The sequence below is a fragment of the Mus caroli genome, unplaced genomic scaffold, assembly GCF_978045245.1.
Source record: "Mus caroli unplaced genomic scaffold, Mus_caroli_1 scaffold_31, whole genome shotgun sequence".
Taxonomy (NCBI): domain Eukaryota; kingdom Metazoa; phylum Chordata; class Mammalia; order Rodentia; family Muridae; genus Mus; species Mus caroli.
This window is the reverse complement of record NW_028227286.1, coordinates 754,867-782,765: the sequence shown is the minus strand read 5'-3', so window position 1 is coordinate 782,765 and position 27,899 is coordinate 754,867.

The window sequence follows — 27,899 nt, the reverse complement described above, 5'->3', positions numbered from 1 at the left end:
ATTCTACTTCATCTTCAAAAGGCCCCGTGGAACCTGTTTTGACCATCAAGTTGGCTAAGACACCTGATACTTCTAGACAGAAGTTGTTATCCCCTTCTCCAGCTGAAGAAAGTTTTCTTGGAAATTCCATGAGTATACAAGTAGGGCTAGAAATCTCCCTACCTGCCCAAGAGTCTCTTAGATCTCTCAAATATGTCCATGATGCTCTAGGAGAGGCCACATCTACAGAGGTAACTCTAGGCCCTTCCCCTCATTCTGAAGCCACAGTCAAGTCTTGCACAGGTACACAAGACACATTAAGACCTTCCCCATCTGTGCAGATGTGCATAGGATCTACAATATCTGAACAGGGCACTTTACAATTATGCAAGTCCCATTTTAGCAGAAGTTCTGGAGTCTCCTTTGTCAAAGTGTTGTTGAATGTAATATGATTATTAGGATGTTTGGACGCACATACAAGTAATGCTACTCATCTTCCAGAACTGCTGTTAAGAACAGTAAGATTATACTATACATGTCATGTATTATACCTTTTAGAATTAGACTATTCCTGACAAGTCTGAAATTCCTAGAACACAGTTTTACCTGTTTGCACAGTACATCTATGAACTGATTTTATATATATATATATATATAGTGTGTGTGTGTGAGTGTGTGTGTGTGTTTTGTGTGTGTGTGTGTGTGTGTGTGTGTGTGTGTGTGTGTGTGTGTGTTTGTAGCAGTGGTGGCCCATGACTTAAATCCCAGCAACTGGGAGAAACAGTTAGAAGGGTTTTTGAGTTCAAGACCAGCTTGGTCTACAGAGGGAGTTCTTGATCAGCCAGAGAAACCCAGTCTCTAAAATCTCAAACAACTAAAATCAAGAAACAATGTCATGTACTCTTTCCAGTAGTATTTAATAAAGTGAATAGAACAGCAATGGCATGTGCTGTAAGATCGAGGATTGACAAATGGGACCTCATGAAACTGAAAAGCTTCTGCAAGGCAAAAGACACCGTCAATAAGACATAAAGGTCACCAACAGATTGGGAAAGGATCTTTACCTATCTTAAATCAGATAGGAGTCTATTATCCAATATATATAAAGAACTCAAGAGGGTGGACTCCATAAAATCAAAGGATCCCATTAAAAAATGGGGCTCAGAGCTAAACAAAGAATTCTCACCTGAGGAACACCGAATGGCTGAGAAACACCTATGTTGAATAGAATTGTAGTTTTTTTTAAAGGAATTATTATTTATTATTTTAAAGGAAATTATTATTTTTTAAAGGAATTATTAAATTTATTATAATTTTTTATTTTTTGCCTAGAGTGCAAGGCAAAAAAAATAATAAAAGTGATTCAAATAGAGAAATTTGAAGTCAAATAATTTTAGTAATAAATAGCATAACCTGACACGAAAAACCCCTAGAGACCTTCTAGAAAGCTCTTAGATCAGATGTATAAATTCAACAAAATAATAGAATAGTCAGGATATAAGAACTAGTGGACAGCATCATTGGTTGAATTGGAGAAAGACTGAAGGAGGCTGACGTCACAGGCCCCTCCCATGACATGCATTTCCTGCCCTGGGCCTGAGTGACTGAAAAGCCTTGACCCCCTGGCCCCGACCCCTGCAGCTGACTTCTTGCCCCTGGACCTCGCCTCTCTGGCCTCCATCAGAGGCTTCATCATTGACTTCAGGGCCCTGGGACACCCCCTGCACCTGCTTGTCATATTTAAATAAAAAATATCCCATGAGTTCCTGAACAGAAGGGATTTTTATTTTTTTATTTTTATTTTATTTTTATGAGAGCCCATTGGGTCAAAGGGGTACATTTTATGACCTCGATCATCACTTTATGAGTCTTCAAATACTATAGCACATTGTTTCACAAAATGGTTTTATAATTTTTGGGGTCTTTTTAGGGTTCTTGAGGTTTTGTTGAATTTTAGGGCAATTTTTAGGGGTTGTACCTCTACCTCCCAAAGTACTGGAATTATTCACATCAACATTTCTGGTTTTTTAGACTTAAGGTTTTTTCGTGTCTTTTTAGAAATCTACAGATTTTTTATTATTATTTTAGGTTGTTTAATGCTTTTTAAAAAACATACCTAAACCACATGATCATCTCGTTAGATGCTGAGAAAGTATTTGACAAAATCCAACACCCATTTATGATAAAAGCTGTTTATCAGGTTTAGTTTCTCTCTGGTGGAATTTTTTTTGCTTCTGTTTGTTTCTTCTTAGATTAGCAGACTAAGATTGTGAAAATGGCTCTTTTGGAAAATCAGAGGTCTTTTGTATTTAAAGAACCCATATAATGGCAGAATCTCTCTGTCCCTGTCTCTGTATCTGTCTCTGTCTCTCTGTCTAAGTCTCTGTCTCTGTCTCTCTGTCTCTCTGTGTCTCTCTGTGTCTCTCTGTGTCTCTCTCTGTCTCTCTATCTCTCTTTCTATCTCTGTCTTTCTCTCTGTCTCTTTCTCTGACTCTCAATCTCTCTGTCTCTCAATCACTCTGTCTCTCTGTCTCTCTCTGCCACTCTCTGCCTCTCTCGGTCTCTGTCTGTCTCTGTCTCTCTGTCTGTCTCTGTCTCTCTGTCTGTCTCTGTCTCTGTCTCTCTCTCTGTCTCTGTCTCTCTCTCTCTCTCTTTCTCTCAGGCTGCCTAAGAATCAATAGTTCTTTATTGCTTCAGTTCTGTGCTCCCTGCCATGATGATTGACCAAAGTTCTGACGCTGTATCCCATCGTCCAAATAAATGCTTTATTTTCTAATAATAGTCTTAACCATGGTGTCACTTCACTGCAATAGAACAGTGACTAAGACAGGGTCAAGCCAATAAACAGTGTTTCCTGTTATCACTTCAAGTTCCTATATTTGGCTTCCTAGGAGATAGTCTGTAACCTGTAAGAAACTAACCCTTTTATTCCCAAGTTATTATTGATTGTAGTATTCTTTATGGTGAGAAAGAAGCAAACTAGAACAATTACCTGTCATATAGGTACATGAGTACATCTTACCTTTAAATTAAAATGAAACGTCTATACATTATTGTGTGTGGTTATAGGATAAGTGACAGTGATACTATTGGACATTTTGCTTCTGTAAGAATCTGTCCCACTTACTGTTTCTATTGTTGTAAGGATACACCAGGTCCATAGAGGAAACTACATAGAAAAGTTTTTATATAGTTTATACTTCCACATTGCTGTTTATCACCAAAGAAGTTGGGACAGACCCTGAAAGAACACAGGATCATGGAGCCAGGAGCTCATGCATAGGCTATGGAGTGGTGATGCTTATTGACTTGATCCTCAAATCTTGCTTTCGTAAAGTGCACAGGACTACCAATATAAGGATTTCACCATGCACAATGGACTGGACAGTCTCCCACCAATTAAGTAAATGCTTGGGAGTTAGATCATATGGAGGCATTTTCTCAACTGAGGCTCCTCCTCTTTAAAGAATTTAGATCTTGTCAAGTTGCTATGAAACCAGTGTGGCAGTCTGAATGTAGTTGGCCTATGAGGTGGTGTGGACTTGATGGAGTAGGTTTGTCCTTGATGGAGGAAGCATATCATTCTGGGTCTTTAAAGCTCTGTCCAGTGTGGAAGACACTCTCCTCCTCCCTGCATGCAAAACAAATCTTTTCTCCTGGCTGCAATTGGATCAAGATGCATAACTCTCAGATTACACTCCACCACCATGCCTGACAAGACACAACCCTGTTTCCTGCCTTGATGATGGTGGATTGAACCTCTGAACATGTAATGAAATGTTGAAAAGCGCTCATGAAATTTTGTCCCTTATGAGAGGCCTTGGTCATGGAGGCTTTTCAAATGAATGAAACCCTAACTAAGACAACCAGCTAGTACAGAAACTCTCCCAGATATCAAAATTAATCAACAATAGAGAGTATTTTCAAGTCATGCAGCATACAAATTTATTCAAGAGAGAAAAACAGCAATGAATGAGTACATGATAAGCCTCCCTCAAAGAGACACTCTTAGAGTGCAGATCTGGCCAAGGCAGACGCCCATGAATCTCAGGGGCTCCTCAGGAGAAGTGACCTACCAAGTGGGCAACCTCAAAGCATTTGAAACCCATGACAAACAGCATAGGAAAGATGTCAGATACACCTTCTATGTTTTCTGAGAAGGAGGTCACAGACAAGTAAAAGACTGGAATTTCAAGGGCATAGACAGGTTGAAGTAGCACACAGATATGTAGATAGTCATAAGTTTGGTGGAGAGCCAGGTGGAACAGACCAGTGTGGGAGATTTTGATGGTCATCTGGGTCATTCATCACAGATATCCAAAAGATCACAGGATTCATCAGAGGCAAAGAGTGCTCAGGGAAGGAACACAGGATCTATTCAACACCTGAAATTACCTAACAGCATAATCATTTTATTTTCTGAATTACTTATTTGAACTGATCATAAAAAAATCATGGTGTTTATGATGTTTTAGGGAGACTCATATATATATACTCTTAGATTTGGATTCACTAGTTATTCTGGTAAAATGTACTCTAAGAAACACACACACACACACACACACACCACATCCTTCTGTAATGACTGGCTGGCTATTTGTTAAGAAACAAAAGAAGCCAATGTGGATATGGCACAAGTTTGACTATGTAAATGAACTTTCTATTCTTCGTGAGTCTCATGCTTCATTTTGTGAGAATTCCTTCTTTGAATTTATTTATCCCTCAGTGTCCTCTACTCCTTTGTGTGTCCATTGTTCTTTTTAAAGGTCACTATCAATTTGATCTTTCTTACCTTCATCGTGGTTTCTTTTCTGCATGTAAATAATGTATTTCTTAAAATAGATATCTTTATGGGATTAGAGAGATGACTCTAAATCCAGACTAGATTTGGTTTCTTGAATTCATATCCAAGGCTCAAAATCACAATTAATGGCAGCTCAAGGGGACCCAACAACTCATATCTCTGTGGTCACCTGCACTCACGAGCACATGTCCTACCCTCACACATATAAGAAAAGATAAAAATATTAAAAAGAGAGACACGTTTCACTAGACTTCATTATTCAAATGAAATCTGATACTCTCTAATTGCTGAATCTGTTTGGATCATTTTTATGGGTTACTACTTATGTTCCAAGGCCAAATTCCTTTTATGTGTCACTCTTTCACCAACTTTGTTCTTCCTCAGACATCATACCAGAGATTCTACTGATGTTATATCCTTCTCCCCTACTTAATAAACATCCTTCTTTTGCTGCGATCCCTGCTCCACCACATCCCATCTCCAATTCCAGTCCTCCATACAGAGCAGAGATACAAAGTCCTATTAATTTTACCATGTGTGATATCAGATGTATGTACTGTTCTTCCACCATAGCCCATCTCTTCCACCAAAGTCTTCACTCACAGCATGTCATATCACACGTTTTAAATTTTAGAGCAAAACAAATTTTATTGGCAATCATACTGGGTTTGTCAAAGACACTTAAGTAGACAACTCAGGAAAACAAACATTTTTTTTTCCTATTCTACAAGTTTATGGGCCTGTACTTTTGTGATTTTTTTTCACCTTAAGGAGTCTTTGACACCAGATTATAGACATAGATCTGGAGATCACCATGAAACTTGATAAAGTACACAGAAGGATTGGCAAGAATTTGGTAAACAATCTTTCCAAGATTTTTGGAACCATCCTTTCTGGTGTATTGCACCCAGTTTCCTATTAAAAAGTCACTGTTATCATGTGATGTCACCTCAGCATGAGGAGTCTCTGGAATGATGTCAAGGTTACCTTCATCGTAGTCATCCAGGAGCTGATAAATGTAGAGGACCGGATCCTTCTTGTAGCTAATGTAAAACCAGTCCTTCATGACTGGCACCTGAGCTAGCACCATCCCATTCCAGTTTTCCTCAGAGCCATGCTTTCCCTCAAATTTGTGTTGTACCGCTCTGCCAACCAGGCTTCTGGCTAGGTGGGCATCCCTTATCTGAGGAAATACTACATTGTGAGGCAAGACCTTAAGATATAAAATCCTCTCATCACTGAGGAGCTCCTGTCCATAGACGCTGTCAATACCGTCATACTTCAGCAAATAAAGAGAAGGGTTTGTTGGCAGTTGATCTAGAACTATGGCCTTCCAATGGCTGACAGGTTCATTACCTTCCTTCCAACTGTGAGAAATTCTGCAGCCGACAATAATTCTCAGGGCCTGGGATGAAGGCATCCTCCTCCTCTTCTTTTTGAGGGATGACATGCTCAGCCTCTTCAGAGGTATTGTCTTCTAAATGGTTGTAGAACTTGTGTAGTAGGCCACAGCAACCCTGGTCCACTGTCTTGTGACTATCATTCTTTGTTCAATCATCATACTTGGCCATTATCTGGGTTTGAAGATCTTGCCTGTTTAAACCAGAAACAATGCTGTTGCCTCTGTCATAAATATGAGATCTTAAAGGGCAATGGGTGTGGGGTGCGAGAGAATGCTGGACCAATGCTCTTCTTTAAGAGAACTTCTGGGTAGGTGAAGAAGGCTATGCTAATCAGGTGTGTGCTTCTAAAGTCAATTTTATCAAAATAAGAAGTTCATAAGCCAGCTATTATGGTGCATGCATTTATTCCCAGCACTCAGGAGGCAGGGTCTGGCATTTTTCTGAGTTAGAGGCCAACCTGGTCTACAAAGTTAGATCCAGGGCAGCCAGAGATATACAAAGTATTCCTGTTTCAAAAAGAACAAAAACAACAAAACAAAACAAAACAAACAAACAAAACAAAGAACAAAATAACAAAAAATGAACAAAGAAAACAAACGAATAAAAAGAGAATTTAATAGGAATTGGTCGTGACCTAAGTCTTTAATCCCAGATTTCAAGGGGCAGTGGGAGGCTGACCTTTGTGACATCAAGGCTAGCCTGGTCTGACAGCCATAGCTACACACAGAGAAACTCAAAATAAAATTAAACAAACAAATAAACCAACGAACAAGGGATTCCAGGAAATGAACATAGGGAAATTAACAAGTAATTCTCTAGAGCTCAGAATAACATACTCAGATAAAATTTTCTTCAGCCCTGAGCTAATTTTCCTCTGCTGAGGAAACTTTCCTTAAATGGGTAGGTCAGTGTGGAAGTTGGTATGTCTGTTGCCCTCAAGGATCAAGCAGAATAGAATTAAAAAATGAGCCAGAGTTGTCACCATACCTCTCTTGTATTTGCATGTTCTGAGCTAGGTGGCTACTTTCACAAATATCTACCTAGGGACAGAGCACACAACTGGCCTTCTGTATTGTGTCTCCAGATCCAGTCCCAGGCATATTATTGAAGCCATTGCATCTCCGACTTCAATAAGATCTCAACAAGTCCATGCCATATCAGCCATTTAGAAGTAATATCTTCTAAAATGCACATGGACAAAGGGGAGTTTTGGCATATTAGTGGAATTCTGAAGGAGATATTGTTAGCAAGGTTAATAAACTCAGGAGATCAAATAACCTAAACCATCCATCCTCCTAGATCCCAAACTTGGGAGAAATTAGAATGTACAGTTACTCACTGTAGGAGGGAAAACATATAGCCTTAAGGAGCCATGAGAGTCCAAGATACTCCATAAATATACATACCCCAAACAAATGTCCTAGTTTTCAAGATTCTGTCTTCTGAACCAGGCCAGGCACCAAAAGCCTCTGGAACAACTTTATGGGTCAGGAGCTGACCTGGCATTCACACACCACTGTGAAGATACTGAACCCAGCTTCAAGGAATTCTAGTGTCTCCAAGTGGAATAGATGTGCAAACTCTGACCAGTGCTCTGTGACATCACCCTATCTCAGCTTACATCATAGAACCTCTATCAGGCTGGTTTTGTCTGGAGTTACACTCAGAAACTTTGAGCATCTAGAATTTACATTTTTATATGGCCTCCTAGAAATCCAAAATAAATCCCTACAAAAATGGCCTGATTACCTGATTCACATTCTGCCCAAGTAGATTCACTCTTGTATCATTTTTATTGTGTATTTGTTTGTTTGTTTGTTTGTATGTTTATTCGGGTTTTTGGGGGGAGGTTGTTTCTATTTTCCTTCGTGAAAGTCTTCAGTGTCTGACACACCAGCATTCTTGGTGGTTATTTTCCCTGTAACAATCTTCCCCTTGGTTATCTTTAAGCTGTTCTTGGAATCAGAAATGTTGCCAGACTCTTGAGGCAACACACTGGATAGCACACTATTCATTTTATCAAAACCCACAGTTAGAGGAAGACAATTTTTTATTCAAAGAAAGCTGGAATTTGACAGGATTGAATACCTTGTATTGAAGCCAATGGCAACCATGAATTATGGATTCTTTGAAAAGTGCAAGGAAATCATAGTCCTTGGGCCTGCTTACAAATTTGAGATAAACTTAATACAACATGATATCTAACAGTAACATGTTAAAGTTCTTTAAAATTTACCACCATTTCTGGTTACAAGGAATTTCATAGATTGAATGCAGTAAAACAGGATGAAATAGATAATGTAATTTTATTTTTGAAATATGGGTTGACAGAATACTGGACACAGGTAAGTATGGAATTTACTTACAAATTAGAGGGCACTTTAATTGTTCATGCCACATAGATCTTCAGTTCTTCAAAAAATCTTTTTCAGTCTCCTCCACTGTCCCCACCACACTGTACATCCTCTTCATAGTGGATGACACCTACTAATTAGTTAGACTCTTCCAGCTCAGCCATCAACAAAAGATCATTCCTTACAGATGTGGCCACATGTCAGTGTGATGGGAGGCAGTCTTCATCTGAGGTACTATCTTCCCAGTTTGATTTTTGTTCCAATAATAATCTAAGAAGGACCACTAAACATCCATATTATCAATGTTGATTGTTATACTGTGTGAAATAGACAAGCTATGGAGGAAATATAGATGTCAACCACACGATGAATTTCTTAAAATGAGAGAGAGAGTGAGTGTGTGTGTGTGTGTGTGTGTGAGAGAGAGAGAGAGAGAGACAGAGACAGAGACAGAGAGACAGAGAGACAGAGAGACAGAGAGACAGAGATAGACAGAGACAGAGACAGAGACAGGGAGACAGAGAGACAGAGAGACAGAGAGACAGAAAGAGAGACAGGTATTTCTCATCTAAGTTTACTAGTGAAGGGTTTTGTTTTCAGAAAGAATAGATGGGAATGGGAATTATGTTAGGTGAGACAAGCCAAACTCAAAATGACAATTGTCAAATTATAATTTTAATAAGGCACATTAAATAAAAGGAGATATTTTGAAAGTGTATGGGCAGCAGCAGGGGGGCTGAGCAGGTAGAAATGGAGAATAGTGGGGAGGATGAAGATGGTTAAAGGACAGTATAAACCTGTGAAAAGAGTCACAACAAAGTCCAGTGACTTGTACACTTAAAGCACATTGGTATTAAGTAGAAGATTCTAAATGATGGTTTGATTAAATTGGGAATTTTAGCTTCAAGATACTATAAAATTTATTTTTATGTTTCTACTCTCATGTGGATGTTGCATTTTGGGCTAGATATGGTTGACAGGATATGGCAAGGTGTTTACATCTTTGTATATCATTATTCACCCTAAACACATGTCACTCACTGGGCTGCCATGCTTTCATAGGGAAGGAAGTAGCTAGAGATTTTAAGTGTACATGAGGTAGAAAGAAAAATGCCCCCACATGACTATAGATTTTCCTTATTCACCTTCATATGTTGTTTGAATGTGTTTCTCCAAATGTAATTTTCTGTAGACTAATACTCAGGTTTTAATATATTAGGAAAAATTGGACTGGGTCAGGAGGGATAGGACCTACAAATAAAAATCAATGAATAATGCTGTCATAGAAAAGGTTTAATTATGACAGGGAGTTTGGTTCCCTCTTTTGTCTTTCTAGCCCATTGGATCCCTTCTGTGATTTCAGCATCTCACTAGAAATTCTTTATCTACTGATAGTGTCTTCTTCTTGAATTTCCTGACTCCTGAAAAGAAGTCTTGCAAAATAGGCTTTATTATATACTAGAAATTAGTGTCATTCTTTTGGTCAATACAACTTGTATGATTATGTCTCAGAATCATGATCAACTGAACCATAGGGGAAAATAATTAGGCTATTTGTGCTCACTAAAGACGAGATGAGTTCAGTGTTATCATGCGTTTTCTTCATGAAAGAAAGCTGCATAGTGGGTGAGAATAGATCAGAGAGGTACAGCCCAGGAGGGACTCAGCCATCTGCTGTTGGCCTTGGAGATATAAAGGGACACTACATAAGGGATCCCTAGGAAGAGTGCCAGCCACTGCTTTTAGCTAGTAGAACTATTTTTAGAATCACCATTTTCTAGATTTTAAGAGATAACTGGATTACTTTAATTTACTAAGTAAGGCCATTTGATACATCAGTGATCATCAACAAGCTGTACAGGTGTGGAAAGAAGTTTGGGGACTCAGAAGAAGCCTGTTCTTGAAAAACCCTCTGCGTTCAAGGGAGGGAAACATCTACCCAGCAGCACTAGATAAACAATATACATTGGTAATGGTACCCCCATCGTGTCTAGACTAATGGTTTTCAAACCATGGGTTGAGACTCCTCTCAGTGCTCAAACAACCCTGATACAAGTGTCCCATATCATATATCTTGTTTATAAGATATATACATTACAATCAATGACTATAACAAAATTATAGTTTGAATTTGCAATGAGATAACATTACGATTTGGGAGCTGTGTTTTAAAGGGCCACAATATTGGGAAAATTGAGTACCACTAGTCCTGACTCTTCAAAAGCATGTGATTCAGGATCATCTGGAGGAATAATCCCCTTTACTCAATCTGATACTCCCGGAATACATCACCCAAAATTGTGAAAGTTAAACAGCTGCCTTACCATAGACTATAAGCAGGGCATGCTCTCATCTTAGAATTCTTGTAATTTATTTTATTTTATTTTTAGAATTTAAAGGGATTTTTTTTTTTTTTTTTTTTAGAACTTTAGCATTCTCTTTAGGGTTTCAGGTTTTTATTTAGGGCTTTAAAGTTTTGTTGGTATGTTTTACATCGTTAAAGGGTTTTTTTGGATTTCAGTGTTTTGATGGGTTTTTAGCTTTTTCTTTTTAAAGGATTTTAGGTATTTTATGGTTTTAGTGTTTTTTGTGTCTTTTTAGTGTTCTTCAGTTTTTCAGAATTATAGGAATTTTCTTAGTGATTTAAGATTTTTTTTTTTAAAATTTCATGGTGTTTTCTTGTTTGTATATGTTTTTAAAGAATTTTATTGTGTTTTTAAATTTTTGGGATTTTTTTTGGAGCCTTAGGGATTTTTCTTATAGTTTTACATTTTTTTTTTAGGGTTCTTGAGGTTTTGTAGAATTTTAGGTCTTTTTTAGGTTTTTAGAATGTTTTAGGATTTCTTAAGAGTTCTTGTTTTGTTTTGTTTTTATGTTTTATGTGTTTTTTTGATGTTGTATTTTTGTTTGTTTGTTGTTTTTTCTTTTTTTTTTTAAAGCTTTAAGTTATTTGAGGGATTTTTGGTTTTTGTTTTAGTGTCTTTGTAGGGTTCTTGGGTTTATTTTGGTATTATAGAATTTTTTTTTTGAATTTAGGATTCTTTTTAGGATTTCAGTTTTTATATTTAGGTTATTAGGATTTTATACGTTTTTAAAAGTGTGTTTCAGAGATTTGGGGAGATTCAGGGTTTTGATGTATTTTAAGTGCTTTTAATATATTTTAGGAGGATTTTTTTTTTAGGATTTTAGGGTTTTTTGGGGGGGTCTTTTTATCATTCTTGAGTTTTAAAAAAGAATTTTGGATTTTTGGTGATTTTTTTTAAAGCTTCATTTTTGTTTTTGTTTTTGTCTTTGTTTTGTTTTTAATTTTATGGTTATTAGGGATTTTTCAGGTTTTTTAAAAAAGATTTAAATGGGTTTTTTTGTTGTTGTTTAATTCTTTAATTTTTTTTTAGGGTGTCAGGGTTTTTTTTTTTTGATTTTTAAATTATTTTAGGGTTTGGGGAGCTTATGGTCTTTTTTTTTAATAGTTATTTTTAGGGCTTCTTTTTAGGCTTTTATAATTTTTTCACGGTTTAATTTTTTAGTTTTTTTCTGATTTTAGGGATTTTTATGTGTATTTTAAAAATGAGTTTAATTTTTAATTTTTTAGCTTTATAAGGATTTAGGAATTTTTTTAGGATTTTCATAAAAATCTTTAGGGTTATTTAGGGGTTTTGGGGGTCTTATGTATTTTGGAAGGTTGTTTTTTGATTTCTAGAGATTTTTTTTTTTGTTTTTAGTTTTTAGAAGTTTAAAGTTGCTTTGTTTGTTTGTTTGTTTGTTTGTTTTATTGTGTTTCACGGTTTATTTTACAGCTTTAGGGTGTTAGGTTTTATATTGTTATTTAAGATTTTTGGGTGTCTGTGTGTGTGTGTTAGGGTTTTTTTTTTTGGAATTTTAGGGATTTTTGGGGGGGTTAGGTTTTTCTGAATTAAAGAATTTTTTTTAGAATTAGTGTTTTTTAGCATTATAGGTATTTAGGTTTCTTTTTTGAAGATTTCAAGATTTGGGGGGGAAAATTCAGGGTTTTTTGAAAAATTTTTTAAGGAATTTTTTTAGGGTTCTAGAATTTTTTTTTAGAAATTTAGGGTTTTTCAGGGTTGTAATTGTGTGTTTTTATTTTGTGTTTCTCTTGTTTTTGTCGTTTGTTTCATTTTAGGAATTAGGGTTTCCTGGTTTATTTTAGGGTTTAATGTACATTGTAATGTTTTATATATATATATATATGTTTATTTAAAGGTTATAGATTATTGTTTTTGAGTATTGGTTTTGCGTTTCTGGTTCCGAAGATTTTATTTTATTGTATTTATTTATTTATTTTATTATTTTTTTTTTTTAGAAATGTAGGTTTTTTTTTTTTTTAGGAATTAGGGATTACTTGTTTATTTTAGGGTTTTAGGTTCATTGTAATGTTTATATATGTATATATATAACATAAATATATGTTTATTTGAAGGTTATAGTGTTTTGTTTTTGAGTATTGTTTTTGGGTTTTTGGGTCCTAAGTTTTTATTTTATTTTATTTTATTTTATTTTAGAAATTTAGGGTTTTTTTGTTTGTTTGTTTGTTTGTTTGTTTGTTTTTAGTGTTTTAAAATCTCCTGCAAGTTTTTGTTTTGGTTTTTGTTTTGTTTTTTGTTTGTTTGTTTGGTTGGTTTTTTAGGAATTTTTTTAGGACTTTAAAAAAAAATTAGGGTTTTTTAATGTTTTTGAATTTTTAAAAAAAGACTTTAGGGTTATTTTTAGGGTTTTACGGATTTTTTAGACTTTCAGGTTTTTTTCTTTTAGAGTTTTAGGGTTTTTTTAGATTTTTGAAAGTTTAAAAAAAATAATTTAGGGTTTTTTGGCTTCTTATAGGGTATTTCTTTGTTCTTTGTTAAATTCCCCCTCGACCCCTTCCTATTCCCCGGGATGTATGCTTTAAAACCAGACACATTAGCCTAATAAATGGAGACTTAATAGGACCCTCTGCTTGGTTTCTAGCTTTTCTTCCCCTTCCAATCCCATTTCCTCCCAGGTTTGCAGTACCACTCACACCCATGAATAACTGAACCCTATGGGACTGGATAAGGGGCACCCAATGTGAGGGCGAGTTTTGGATCTTATTTCCTTCCAGTGCAGGTTCCAGAGAAGTTTGTCCTGACCCCAAGAATTTAGAAGTAGTGAAGGACCCCTTCCACTGCTCATAGAAGAGAGTAAAGTCCTTGGTGAGTTGATTCATCTCCACTCCAGGAACTGGGAAACAAACTATCAAAGGAAGCAGCCTTTATAATTTGCTTAAAGACAGCTCTCATGGAAAGAGGAGTTAGAGTTAAAAAGTAAGATTTGATAAACTTTTTGTTTGTTTTCATAGACTGAAAGACTCTAAAACTCCCAAAGGGAGGCACTTACTCAAGCCTCGGGACAGCCGCGCACCCAAGAAGACACTGAGACCGAACTTAAGATGTATAGAGAGTAAGATTTAATACAGCAACGACAAGAAAGCACATATAAAGCACATATACCAGATATCTGGGGTCGAAACTCATGCAGCCAGCAAGGTGCAGAGGAGACTCGACCATTGGCCCAAACTTTTCACAGGCTTTTATAGGAAATAGCCAGGGGAAAAGTACAAGTTTTACGTCACCAAGGTGTTCTGCCAAGGGGCTTTACATAACCAAGGGGTCGTGTCCTATATTTTGGCAATGTACTTGATCTATTGGAACATTCTGGGGTAGTACCAGGAGGCCCCTATCTCAAAAATGTTCTTGGAACAGTCTTCAGTTAGGAGGGGTAGGACTAGGTTTTTTTCCAGGAGACCCTTATCTAAAAAATGTTCCTGGAGCAGTTTCCAATTGGGAGGGGGTACCTTGGGGTAAAAAGTTCAGGAGTGCTCCGGGAACAGTCTCTGGATGGGAGGGGTAAGAGAGTTCAGCTTTTCTTCTTTCATTCCCCCCTTCTTTTAGTAAATAATTCTAATCTTAGAATTTCAGAAGTCTATATTTTTATGCGGAGAATACTGCATTTACTCTATTTTAACATGGGAACAAAAACAGAATAAGAAGCATTAGTAAACAGAACTAGGCAGGGGCCTTTTGAGCGAGGCTTGAGGGTCTGGGCATGATGTAGGTGCACGTAGATCAGATCTCTGGCTGGAACTGGTGAGATGTCCTTGGGGTACCCAGCTCGTTCACTGTCTCGGCTGTTTGGATCCCTGGCGCGATGTCGTCCGCGTACTCAGTCCAATTCTTTCCAGTTGTGACCAGACCACCTGCAAGCCTTTTAACTTAACATACAGATCATTATTATAACAACATAGGTTTAAACACATCATTTAAGACTATGATGGGCATAGGAGTCTCATAAAGGATTTTAAACAGAGTAAAACTGAATCAAGAAATAGGGCATAGGGAAGGAACACCAAGTCTGTGCCAGTCTCCACGATTAATTTTGTCAAGGTCTGTCTTAGAGTTTTAAACTAATTTTTATCTATCCTGAGCTCTGAGGTCTATACACACAATGTAATTTTTATTTGACCTCTAAATGCTTGGCCACACCCTGACTTACCTGGGCAACAAAGCAGGGCCATTATCTGACACTATTGCTTTTGGCACTCTGAACCTTGGAAAAATTTTCTTTAATAGTCTTCTTGATGACTATGTGAGCAGTCTCATTTATCCATTTTGAGAACGTCTTTTTCTGCAGATGTCAACAGCTTTCTTTGTCTGTATATTGTTCCATACAGTGGCAAAAGCATACCTGCTGTCAGTGTAGACTTTTCTTGTTGTCAACTTTCTGGGCTGAAGTCCCTTTAGGGAGGCTGCTGGCCTAGATCACTTGCTTTTTGTCCACTGCTGCACTGCTGTCCCCGCCTTCCGCTTACCTTCAACCATGAGACTACTGCCATCCGTGTCAAACTTTCAGGCCAAGGCCTGATTTGACCTTTACCTGCCGAGGTAAGTAGCCCCCTCTGTTGGTAGATGGCCCCATGGATATGAGCTGCTTTCCATCTACTACTGCCGCTCCTGTGACAAAACTGCTGCCATCTGTGTACCAGGCAGGCACACCTGTCCAAGGCTGATCAGTCAGATCTCTCCTTGTTCCAGTTTTTTTCAGCCAGGACATCAGCACATTGATGTACAGGAGTGGAGTCATCCGCCAAGGGGAGGAGGGTAGCAGGATTGAGGATAGCAGGTGGAGCAAAAGTTACTCGATCATTTAGCAACAAATTCTGGTAGTGGGTATAGTCACATGCTGACCCAGGGTAAGCTTGTCAGGGCCCCAGAGTCTGAGTCAAAACCTCGCGGGCTACTCCAGCCCGCTCATAAAAGGCTCAGTCAAATCTGGCAAGGCCGGGGGGGGGGGCTGCAAGCAAGGCTGCCTTTATGCTGTCAAAGGCTTTTTGGTGTTCCTCAGTCCAGGTGAATGGGACTTTTTCTTTAGTCCAGAGTCTGCAAAAGCCCACCGTTCCCAGAAACTCACGTACTTGGCGTGGGGTGGTGGGGGTTGGGATCAGCATCACAGTCTTTTTTCTTGGCTTCGGTGAGCCACCGCTTTCCGTCGTTTTGGCACCTCGGTACGACATAACTGAGCTTTCTTAGCCGATACCCGATACCCCAACTCACCCAGTTCATTCAGGAGCTTCTAGGAGGGCCAGAATTTTTTCTTTGTCTTTGATGTCTCTGCCTTCAACCAACCGCAGGGCTTGGGTTAGCGCCAAGAGTTCAGCCTTCTGAGCCAAAGTTCCTTCTGCCAGAATGTCAGAGCAGTGATGATTAGGTGAAGACTCAGCAGGTTAGCAGGGGAAGCGAAGGTCACTTGTTCTGTCAACAAAAAGCTCTAATAATGTGTCCATCAGTCAGGGAAACAATTGGATCATGTGTCCCTGACCAAAAGCCATTATGTGCAGACAAGCAGGCCATCTCTCAGTCACCAGGTCTAATTTTTCAAGTGCCACTGGTCTTTTAGGGTCTCAATTTCTGAGTAAGAACTCTTTGGCAATACTTTTGTTCTCAGTCACATTTAGGAGTCCCAAAGTTGGGGACAACATTAGGGCAGTCTCAATAGCATCTAAGGCCATCCAAGGTTGTTCTTTATTTCTTATACGAAGGGCTGTTTATCCTTTTAATTCAGCAAAACCTGGAATCCACAGTTTGCAAAGACCTGTAGTGTCCAGGGACCTTTTTTTCTTGCTTTGCACTGGTCAGTGGAGGAATATGAAAACACAGTCTCTTTTTAGCTGCATCAATAGGTAGGCTACCGGTCTCTTTTAAGGACTCAGCTTCTGTGTTAGCACCCCTTCTGCTATCTCTTTATTTTTAGCCACGAACAGGTGAAGGGTTTGGTCATGAGGGGGGCTCTTCTTCTTTTTGTTAGGACAGTCTCTCACTCAGTGCTCTTTTTCTTCAACAGCAAACACTCTGATCTTTAGCCAAAAGCTTTCTTTTTTTTTTTTTTTTTTTTTTTTTGTTGCAAGGTACTAAGTTTTCTAGTTTCCCTGACGTTTGTGACCAGCATTTCATTTCTCTTATCTTTTTTAAAAAATTTTCTGGCTCTTTATTTCTTACAGATCATCTCTAAGTGCTGGTATTATTAGCAAGTGTCACTTTGCTAGGTTCTAGTCTTTGTCATTTATCTCTCTTTGCTCCTGTTTCTTAACTGCAATGGAGATCTCATATAATGTCTCTCTTTCTATCTATATATATCTCTTTCTTGTCTTTGCTTACTTTGAATGTTATCTAATTATTACATCTATATTCTGTCACTTAACTTTTTTCATAGTTTACCTCTTTTTACTGTTAACCTATTTCTTTTGAGTCTGCTGAAGCTTTGCTCTCAGTTCTTCTTTGCAGACCTCTATCCTTCATCAGAGCCTGGCAGTTAGACTCGTAGGTGCTCCTTACCTTGGATATCTCCCTCACCGGAGCCCAGAACAGACTTACTGCCAGCAACTCAGGGCAGTGCCTGAGAAGAGAAAACACATGGGGCAGAGAAGGGAGTGCAGTTCTCACATCTAGCTACACCAGACCACTGATATTTCAAAATGAACACAATTTTTTCTGTTAACAGTTAACAAGAGACAGGATACAGGGGACAGGGAAATGAGAAGCAACCAGGGAACCTTGTGGCGTCCTCAGATCAGACGCGGCAACCCGCTGAACTCAAGCATACTAGTCAGCGGAGGGAAAGAAACTAACCAGGATTTTCTCAGTAACGGCGAATGGACAGGGAGGAGCCAAGCGCCGAGTCTCCGCCGTGCGCCACGGCGCGGGAAATGTGGGAGTGGCAAACAAACACTGGCAGGGAGGGGGAATTTAACCACTTGTTAGACATCCGGTACTCTCTGCACTGTCCTCCCGCATGGCCTGGAGGCGGCGGCGGGCCTGGCGGAGCGCAGACAGCAGCCTCCTCCTGCGAAACGGCCCCGCCGCCGGTCGGGGCGGCAGCGGCTGCGGTGGGGGCAGCAGCGGCGGCGGCGCGGGTGGCGGACACAAGGGAGGGAGTGTGGGCGGGCACCTGTGCGCAGACCCCGGGAGGAGCCAAATGAGGGGCAATTTAACCACTTGTTTTCTGGCATGGCTTGAGCCCCCGGAGGCGGCGGTGACAGGGGCCCGCCACCCCGCACACAGGCATCCACGGAGCTCTCTTGGCCGGAGGCAACGGCGGCCTCCCGAGCTTTGGAAATGCAAGGCGCCTGCGCGACAGGGCGGGGGAACATCTCTGTGTGCCCCGCGGCAGGCGCGCAGACACAAGGGAGTGCGGGCAGACTCCAGGGGGAAGCCAAAGGAGGGACGGCGGCCACAGTTGGACCCTCCCCAGCTGTGGCAAGCTTCACGGCCCCTCCAGGGCGCCAGGCGGAACCGGCAGCCCGCCGCACTCGCCACCAGCATAACTGCGCCGCCAAAGCCGGCTCTGCATCTAGGTTCTCTTTTGAGCAGCCTGGGGCTCCCTAGCCGAGTGCGGACCGTGCGCTGCCCCTGTACACCGGTGGCAGCTGGCCCCGCAGCAAGGCCGGCCGGCCGGCGCTGCCCGCCCGCTGCGAGCCGCCGGCACCGCCTCGCCGAGAGCGCGGTGGGCAGGACCGGCCTGGTGGTTCTTTTTTTTCCTTTTTTTTTTTTTTAAACCATTGCTGACAAATTCTGTCCTGACGTCAGTCCAAGTCTACAGTCGACAAAGGGTTAACACACACACACACACACACACACACACACACACACAGTCTTGTCACGTGACACAACCAGCCAAACGCCACTTTCTGACGGGGTCGGATTCCACATTGACTCCCTTTTTCTGACGGGGGTGGAACTCCACATCCACCCCCGCCCTGGCAGAAAGAACACTCTCTCTCTCCTTTACTCTGCCAGGCAACAGCCAGGTCTTTTTGACTGTTCTGTACCCTGGGCACTCCTTCCAGGGTCTCCCTTGGAACATCCTTTTGGGGTGCAGACTGTGAGGCCATAGACAGTCGTCCTCTCACAGCCACTGCCAGAATAAACCCACAATCTCAGAATACACAAATGCAGCAGTTCCACACCTACACACCCAGCAGATTGTCCCATTTCTAGAATAATAGCAGACACAACAAGAGCAGACACGAGACTGAGACACCACAGGCAACTTTCAGAATCAGATGGCCTCTCCAAGGACGACAGATTGAGACCTTCCTGGTCTCCACAGGGGTCCACCAAGCGTCCTTGGTCCTCCCCTATCTCACCTGGGACGTCTCCCAGGGGCAGATCGGACGGTGGACACCTGGGCACGTCTGCTCTTATCCACTCCGCACTCCCTCCCGGAGTGCGGTCTCTGGTGCTCATACTGAGCACAGAGCGTCACGCAAAACCAGAACTGCGATCGCACCAGATACAGAACGGCCTTACTGGCCTCCAGAAACTAACAGAACACAGACACCAGACCAAAACAGAACAGTAAATCTTACTTCTGAGTGGGTCCAGGACTTCTGGGTGGACGCACTGATTCCCGGCCAATGCACCAAATGAAAGACTCCAAAACTCCCAAACGGAGGCACTTACTCAAGCCTCGGGACAGCCGCGCACCCAAGAAGACACTGAGACCGAACTTAAGATGTATAGAGAGTAAGATTTAATACAGCAACGACAAGAAAGCACATATAAAGCACATATACCAGATATCTGGGGTCGAAACTCATGCAGCCAGCAAGGTGCAGAGGAGACTCGACCATTGGCCCAAACTTTTCACAGGCTTTTATAGGAAATAGCCAGGGGAAAAGTACAAGTTTTACGTCACCAAGGTGTTCTGCCAAGGGGCTTTACATAACCAAGGGGTCGTGTCCTATATTTTGGCAATGTACTTGATCTATTGGAACATTCTGGGGTAGTACCAGGAGGCCCCTATCTCAAAAATGTTCTTGGAACAGTCTTCAGTTAGGAGGGGTAGGACTAGGTTTTTTTCCAGGAGACCCTTATCTAAAAAATGTTCCTGGAGCAGTTTCCAATTGGGAGGGGGTACCTTGGGGTAAAAAGTTCAGGAGTGCTCCGGGAACAGTCTCTGGATGGGAGGGGTAAGAGAGTTCAGCTTTTCTTCTTTCAGACCAGGCATGTCCATGTTTATTATAGTTGGAGCAGAGATACATTGTAAGAAATGGAGAAGAGTAGGTAGAGGACTAAATGAAATTTTGGCAAAGCAGGGCCCTGATGTGATGCTGTCCCTGAGAATTTATTTACTTATTGGAGTTTATTCCGTGATTTGGTATAAAATGCAGCTGATGATCCAGAGAAACAGCACCTTTTGTCAGTTGCAGAATATTGCCTCTATCCCTTGTCTCAGGAAGCTTTAGAGGGCTCCCTCCCTACTACAAAGCCTCCAACAGCTGCAGACAGGTCTGAAGTCCCACAGGCTGCTCTTTATCCACATGTCCAGGTAACCACTTTGTCTGAGCAGCCTGACCTGGGCAATCCACCACTGATCAATCCTGTCTTTAAGAAATATTTGGCTTAAAGCCCTTTAATTTCATAGGACTCAGACACTTTAGAGAAAGAGGTAGTTCGCCCAGTAAACCTGAGCTGCTGTCTTGCTTCAGACCCTCCCTGCAGTGCCCCTCCCTATCTGCTGCCTATTAGTGCTTCTGCACCATGGTGTCAGGTTTACAGGTTTCTATTCTCATTGCTGCTAAGGATAAGCTGGTGTCTCAGGTAGCAGGATTACAAGAAGGACTAAAGCTACAGCAGCAGTATGCTCGCCTTTCTAAAGAGCTAGCTTCACTCTAAAATTGCTTAAAACAGACTATCCTGGTTCCTCCTCCAGCCGCAGTCTCAGGAGGCATAATAAAGAAAGCTCAGTGAGCCATAAAAAACAAAACATTGGCTTTCCTTGTAATCACTCTCTCCAAGAGAACTGCTAGCTGTGACCTGCCCACTTCTATGGCGGAGGAGCAGCCCCAGCCACCAGTGCCAAATCTCCTTCTGCAGAAATAGGGCCTTTAGAAGTGCCCCATGCCGATTTCTCTGTAGACACTAACAGCGAGGGTGGAGAAGATTATGAGAGTGATAATGAAGTAGAAATCAAGAAGAATTAACTGTCCCTATTCAACAGACAGAGCTTTGTAGGCTAAGTTTTAAAGACTTAAAAGAGCGTAACTCTGCGGTTAGAACTTATGGTGCATCTGCCCCTTATATGCTTTCGCTCCTAGAAGCGAAAGTAGTGATTGGATCAAAGATATTTAAACTGTGTTAACTCAAGGATAGTTTTTCTCATGGAGGGTTGATTTCCTCAATAGTTGCCAGACCATTGCAGTAGCTAATCAGAAAAACCCTCTAGTGCTTGGACTGGCTGGACCTTGGAAAAGCTTTCTGGTCAAGAAAAATATTTGGCTAAGGCCAGGCAGAAATTGCCCAGTGGGTCTCTTGGCTCAAACTGCTAACACAGCATTGGGAACTTGGCATGCTATTCCTATGAAAGGTTCCATTATTTCCCCTTTAACTAAAATCATTCAAGGAACCCAAGAAGACTTTAGTGAATGCGTTAGTAATTTGCTTGAGGTTGCAAAAAGGACCTTAGGTCATGAGGATGTGAAAGAACCTAGTGGGGAAACCCCCACTCAACTCCCGATTCAGCGTGCACCCAAGAATCACAAATAGAACACAAAGACTTGATGTAACAACACGAGGTATTTTAATGGCGGAGCTCCTTGGGGTCAGCAGTTCGTAAATCGGAACTAGATACGGAGACAGGCGGTGTGCCTCAGTTTTTTAGAAAACTGCTTAGGTGGAAGAAAGAAGGGTTCAAAGTCTATGTTAGCTAAGTAATCTCGCCCCTCTTCTTCTGTGAGGGTTCTTTTATTTATTTCCTCAGCAGCGGGCTGTTGGGTTCTCATAACCAGTCATTGGCCCTTGGGCTGCTTTTTTAGCTTCTTGGTCTGCCATTTGATTTCCCTTTTCAACGGGCCCAGTTCCCTTCTGGTGTCCTGGGCAATGGATAATTGCCACCCAACGGGGCAGATGAACAGCTTCTAATAAGCTGAGAATTTCTTCTTTATTTTTGATATCTTTGCTGGCAGACGTCAGCAGTCCATGGTGTCGGTATATTGCTCCGTGACTATGAGCCGTGGCAAAAGCATACCGGCTGTCGGTATAGACATTAAGAGTCCTTCCTTCTGCCACCTTAAGGCTTGAATTAGTGCAATTAGTTCCCCTTTTTGAGCTGATGTACCATCCAGTAGGCTGCTGGCCCATATGACAGAATTTCCATCCACTACTGCTGCCCCAGCCCTCTGCTTACCTTCTACTACAAAGCTGCTTCCGTCCGTGAACCAAGTCATCGCCCCTGGCCAAGGTTGGTCTGTGATTTCTGGCCAGATTCCAGGCTCTTCTGCCAGTATTTCTTCACACTTATGTGCAGGGGTCTCGTCAGCCTCAGGTAGTAAGGAGGCAGTGTTGAGAATGGCTGGGGGTGCGAAACTTACTCGCTCTGTCAGCAATAGACTCTGGTAAAGCGTCATTCAGGCATTGGTCATCCAGCAGTCCGGCGGTTGCCTGACGATGCTCTCAAGAGAGTGTGGGGCCACTATGGTAACATTCTGGCCCATAGTCAGTTTGTCAGCATCTCTTAATAGCATAGCCGTGGCTGCTATTGCTCGCAGGCAGGAGGGCCATCCACTGGCCACAGAGTCCAGTTTCTTTGATAAGTAGGCTACCGGGCACTTCCATGGTCCCAAAACCCGGGTAAGGACTCCCCTTGCCACTCCATTTCTTTCATCAATGTATAGAGTGAAAGGTTTGTTTAAATCTGGCAGGGCCAATGCTGGAGCCTGCAACAGTGACTTTTTGAGAGTTTCAAAGGCTAGCTGATGTTCCCTGGTCCAGGTGAATTCCCCTTTCTCTTTGGTTAGTGGATACAAGGGAGCTGCCAGTGAGGCAAATCCGGAATCCAGAGTCTGCAAAACCCGGCAGTCCCCAGGAACTATCTTACCTGGCAAGCAGTGGTTGGGGCCGGGATCTGCATAACAGCTTGATTTCTGGTTTCTGTGAGCCACCGTTGTCCATCTCTCAGGACATATCCTAGGTAGGTCACTTCTATCTGGCATAACTGAGCCTTTTTAGCAGAGGCCCAATAGCCCAGCTTACCTAACTCGCCCAGGAGGTTATGGGTTCCAATTTCACAGTCCTTGGGTGTTTCTGCAGCTAGGAGCAGGTCATCTACATATTGCAGAAGAGTCACCTGTGGGTTATTGGCTCGGAAAAGAGCAAGATCTCGGTGTAGGGCTTCATCGAACAAAGTGGGTGAGTTCTTGAATCCCTGAGGCAGCCTCGTCCATGTGAGCTGTCCGGCGTGTCCACTCTCAGAGTCTCACCATTTGAAAGCGAACAAGGGCTGGTTGTTGGTGTGTAACCTCAAACAGAAAAAAGCGTCTTTAAGATCCAGGACTGTGTATCATGTCCGACCAGGTGGCAAGGTGCTGAGGAGGTTATATGGATTTGGCACCGTGGGGTATACGTCCTGAACTCTCTTATTGACTTCTCTAAGGTCCTTGACTGGACGGTATTCACTGGTCCCTGGTTTTTTACTGAAAGTAAAGGAGTGTTCCAAGGGGATTTGCATGGGACCAAGATGCCTTGTTGCAGCAGTTTGTTGATTTGGGGGCATATACCCTCTTGAGCTTCTCTGAACATGGGATATTGTCGGACCCCTATAGGGGTGGCCCTGGACTTAAGTTCAATCACCAAGGGGGGGACCAGTTTTGCCATCCCCACTCCTCCCGTCTCTGCCCATGCCTGAGGGTATTGATTCAACCACTCCTGTAATCTCTCATGGGGCTTTACTTTATTTTGGTAAAGTCGATATTCCCCTCCTAGTTGTAAAGACAACTCTAGAGTCTGGGGCACTTTTATTCCCCAGAAAACCTCTGGTCGATGAGAGGTGAAAGTTATTTGTGCTTTTAACTTGGTTAGTAAGTCTCTCCCCAATAAAGGCATAGGACACTCTGGAATGACTAGAAACAAGTGAGTTACTAGATTTCGCCCTATGTCTACTACTTGGGATGTGGTCCATGGATACATTTTTTGTCCCGTGGCCCCAATCACCAAGGTTTTTTCATTTTTCTTCACTTTTCCTAAAGGAATTTTGAGTACTGAAAATTCGGCTCCCATGTCGACTAGAAAATCCTCGGGGGTCCCCTCCACTTCTAAGTTTACCCCTGGCTAGGGGAGGGGGTCCGAGCCCCTTTCCCCCTAGTCTTCATCTTCTCCAAGAGAAAGCACCTTTACCTCTTGTTTTGTTTTGTTTTGTTTTGTTTTGTTTCCCGGACAGTTGCTCTTCCAGTGGCCCATTTCCTTGCAATATGCGCATTGGTTCCTCTCCAGGTGCTGCCCGCTTTCTCGGGGTCTCCTTGGTCCCTGCTGTCTTTTGTCTCCCAGGTTTCCTGAATGTCTACCTCTTCTTCCTTTATCTCTTTCTCCTACTGCGGCCAGGATCCTAGTCAAAACCTTTTCTTGCATCCTGTCTCGCCTATCCTCATCCTCTCTTTTCTCTCCCTTCTCTCTCTCTAACTTTTCATCTTCTGTTTCTTTCCTATGATACACTTTCTCTGCCTCTCTAACTACATCCCTTATAGTGTAATCCTGCAAGCCCTCAATTCGCTGTAACTTCTTCTTAATGTCAGGAGCCTACTGGTCAATGAAGGCCATAAGTACTGAGGCCCTTTGACCCTTACGTAGGGTGGAATGGGGTATATCTCCTATAAGCATCCATGAGCCTTTCGAGGAAGACTGAGGGGGGCTTAGTCGATCCCTGCATAACTTCTCTTACCTTGGCCAGATTCGTGGGCTGCCGGAGAGCACCTTAGAGACCCGCCACTAGGACCCAGCGATAATTGGACAGTCGTTCCCTACCTGGTGCCATTTTATAATCCCATCATGGCCGGGTTAGCGGGAATCCTTCATCTATTTCAACTGGAGTTTGGACAGGGCGCCCAGCCTCGTCTTGGACGTTTTTCCGAGCCTTGAGGAGAATTCTCTCTCTCTCCTCGGTTGTGAATAGAGTCTGCAGAAGCTGCTGGCAGTCAACCCAGGTCGGCTGGTGTGAATAGATTAATGATTCAACCAACCCAGTGAGTCCTGCAGGGTTCTCTGAAAAAGGGGGGTGATTAGCTTTCCAGATATAGAGGTCAGAAGAGGAAAAAGGCCAATACTGTAGGGGCTGTAGACTGTTCAGATCAGCAGGGGGAGCTCCAATAGATCTGAGGGGGAGCGCCAAGGTTGAATCCTCAGGCCCCTCAGGGGTGACTCCTTTCCGGCTCCTTGTTCCTGTGGAGGGACCCCCTCCTCCGGCAGGGGCCTGAGGCAGGGGTCCCGAGAGAGCTGAAGATTGGGGCTGGGGAGCATATGGTGGGGGTTGAGGGGTGTCAGGCCACTCAGGGGTTTCTTCAATCTCTGGATAGATCTTGGGGGGATTCATCACTGGTGTGCTGCGATCAAAATCTCCCCTGCACAGTGGTTTTGGTTTCTCTTTCTCACCATTTGCTCAGATGGCTAGAATCTTGGTGCCAGGGCGGAGAGGTCGGAGGAATGGGCGAACCCATGGGGATGGGTAGCGAGCCAAGTCCTCCCATACTGTGATGTACGGTTGCTGCTCTGGATACGACCCTGGCCCCTCCTGAAAAACAATAGCCTTCACAGCCCTTATGGTGGGTAAGTAAAAAGTTCCTTCTGCTGGCCAACCTACTCCAAAAACAGGCCATTCCGAGGAATAGAAAGTCATCTATGGCTTTTTCTTCACTGTTACTGACAAATTTCGTCCTCTAGCCCTAACGTCCATTCAATGGTCCTTAGTCAAAGATAAAGAAGTAGACACAGTCTGTCCCATAGTGAAGAATAAGAATAAACACAACACAATTACAGAGACAGAAAACACTAAGACATCCAAACACACCCGTCCGAGTCTGGACTTATACAACCAGCCAAATGCTACCTCTGAGGGAGTGGGATTCCGCGTCCACTCCTCTGGCAGGAAGAGCACTCACTCTTCTTCACTCTGCCAGGCAAAAGCCAGGTACTCCTGACTGTTCCGTACCCTGGGCACTCCATGGTCTCCCTCGGAATGTCTTCCAGGGGTGCAGCCTGTGGGGAAATAGACCGTCCTCTTCCCACAGCCACTAGGGTCCTTATGGTCCTCAGTGGCAGCTGCCAGAATACAGAATACCAGAACTGGTAACACAGGTGGGGCTCAAACCCACAATCTCAGAACTGAAAAACTAAGACACAAATTCAGCAGTGCCACACTTAGACACTTAGACAACAGACAACATAACAAGACTCACACAAACAAACGTACCTCCAAGGGGTCCTTCGGGGTTCCTGGGTGTCAAGCAGATCTCTTTGGTACCTCCAAATGAAAGAACCCAGTGGGGAAACCCCCACTCAACTCCAGATTCGGCGTGCACCCAAGAATCACGAATAGAACACAACGCCTTGATGTAACAACACGAGGTATTTTAATGGTGGAGCTCCAGGTCGAAACGTATCTCACACAGGAGACAGTTGATTCGACCACGAGGCTTGAAAGCTAGGGGTTTTTATAGAAAAGGAGTGGGGCTGGGGGAGGAATTGGCACGGTTTCACATGATTGGTCCATTTAAACATCAGCAGCCAGAGTTCAGAGAGGGGTGGGGGAGATAGTGTGGCCTCCCTTCCCCCCAGCCTGGAACCTGCCTGCTCAAGGGTGGAGCTACCGGCTCATTCGTCCTGCCACGCCCACTGCTGGAACCTGCCCTTGCTGCCTGGAGGCACACACGTGTTCGTCCTGCTACTGGACCCTGAGTTACTTGGCGGGAAATTGGGTTCCCTCCCCCTTCCTTTATAAACTGAGTGTCTGGAAATATTAAATTGAGTCTTGATCAGAATGTTGTCTTGACTCCATTGTTTCTTCCGCCCCGACTAGTTTCCTCTCTTTTCAGCCTGAACTGCCATTCTCAGTGAACCGTTCGTGTTGTGGACCGCGGGCGGGCCGCAACAGTTGGCGCCAGAACTGGGACCTGAAGAATGGCAGAGGGATGTTAAGAGAAACGACTGCTGTGTGGAGCTCCACAAGAAAGGAAAGAATCTTCGTATCGGAGGAGCATCGGAGCAACGGACAGGTACACATGCTAGCGCTAGCCTAAAAAATTTCAGTTTTGTAAAGTGTTGCTGGGGATGCGGTAGGATACGAACAAGTTTGAAGCAGTGCTGACCCAACACTGTTTCTGCTTGGGGTCAGCAGTTCGTAAATCGGAACTAGATACGGAGACAGGCGGTGTGCCTCAGTTTTTTAGAAAACTGCTTAGGTGGAAGAAAGAAGGGTTCAAAGTCAGAAATCTTTTAGATAAGATAGATAGCTGTTGTCCATGGTTCAAAGAAGAAGAAACGATAGATTGTGGAACCTGAGAGAAAGTTGGTGAGGCCCTGAAGCGAGTTAAAGTTTGAGATTAAGCTTCAGAGGCTGAGTCTCTTAAGATATTTCTAGTTTAGATAATGATAAATGTGGTTCCTATCCTAAATAGTAAAATTTAAGATAAGATATAAAGCAATGCCTCTTTATTAAAGCGTTAAAGCTTGCTTTAATAGGTATTCATAGGTATTAATTGATATCCAAACTTCGTAATATGATAGTAATGCTTCTAATATTGATTTTAACAGTGATAAATTGTTTTAAACATAGGTTTTGCTTTCCCAAAGTTGTAGATATTATCCTAACCTTGCACAAAAACTTAAAAATTATGGTTAAAACTGCCATTGTTCCATTGACTGCAGCTTGCAGTTTGATTGCAAATTTAAGATTGATGCTCAGATTAAAAAGTATTTTACCTTTGAGTCAATACAGGGCTCTGGGCAGTCCCAGAGCGGCTTGTGGCCTTTTCTTTTGTTTTGCAAACAATGCCTAAAAAAGTTT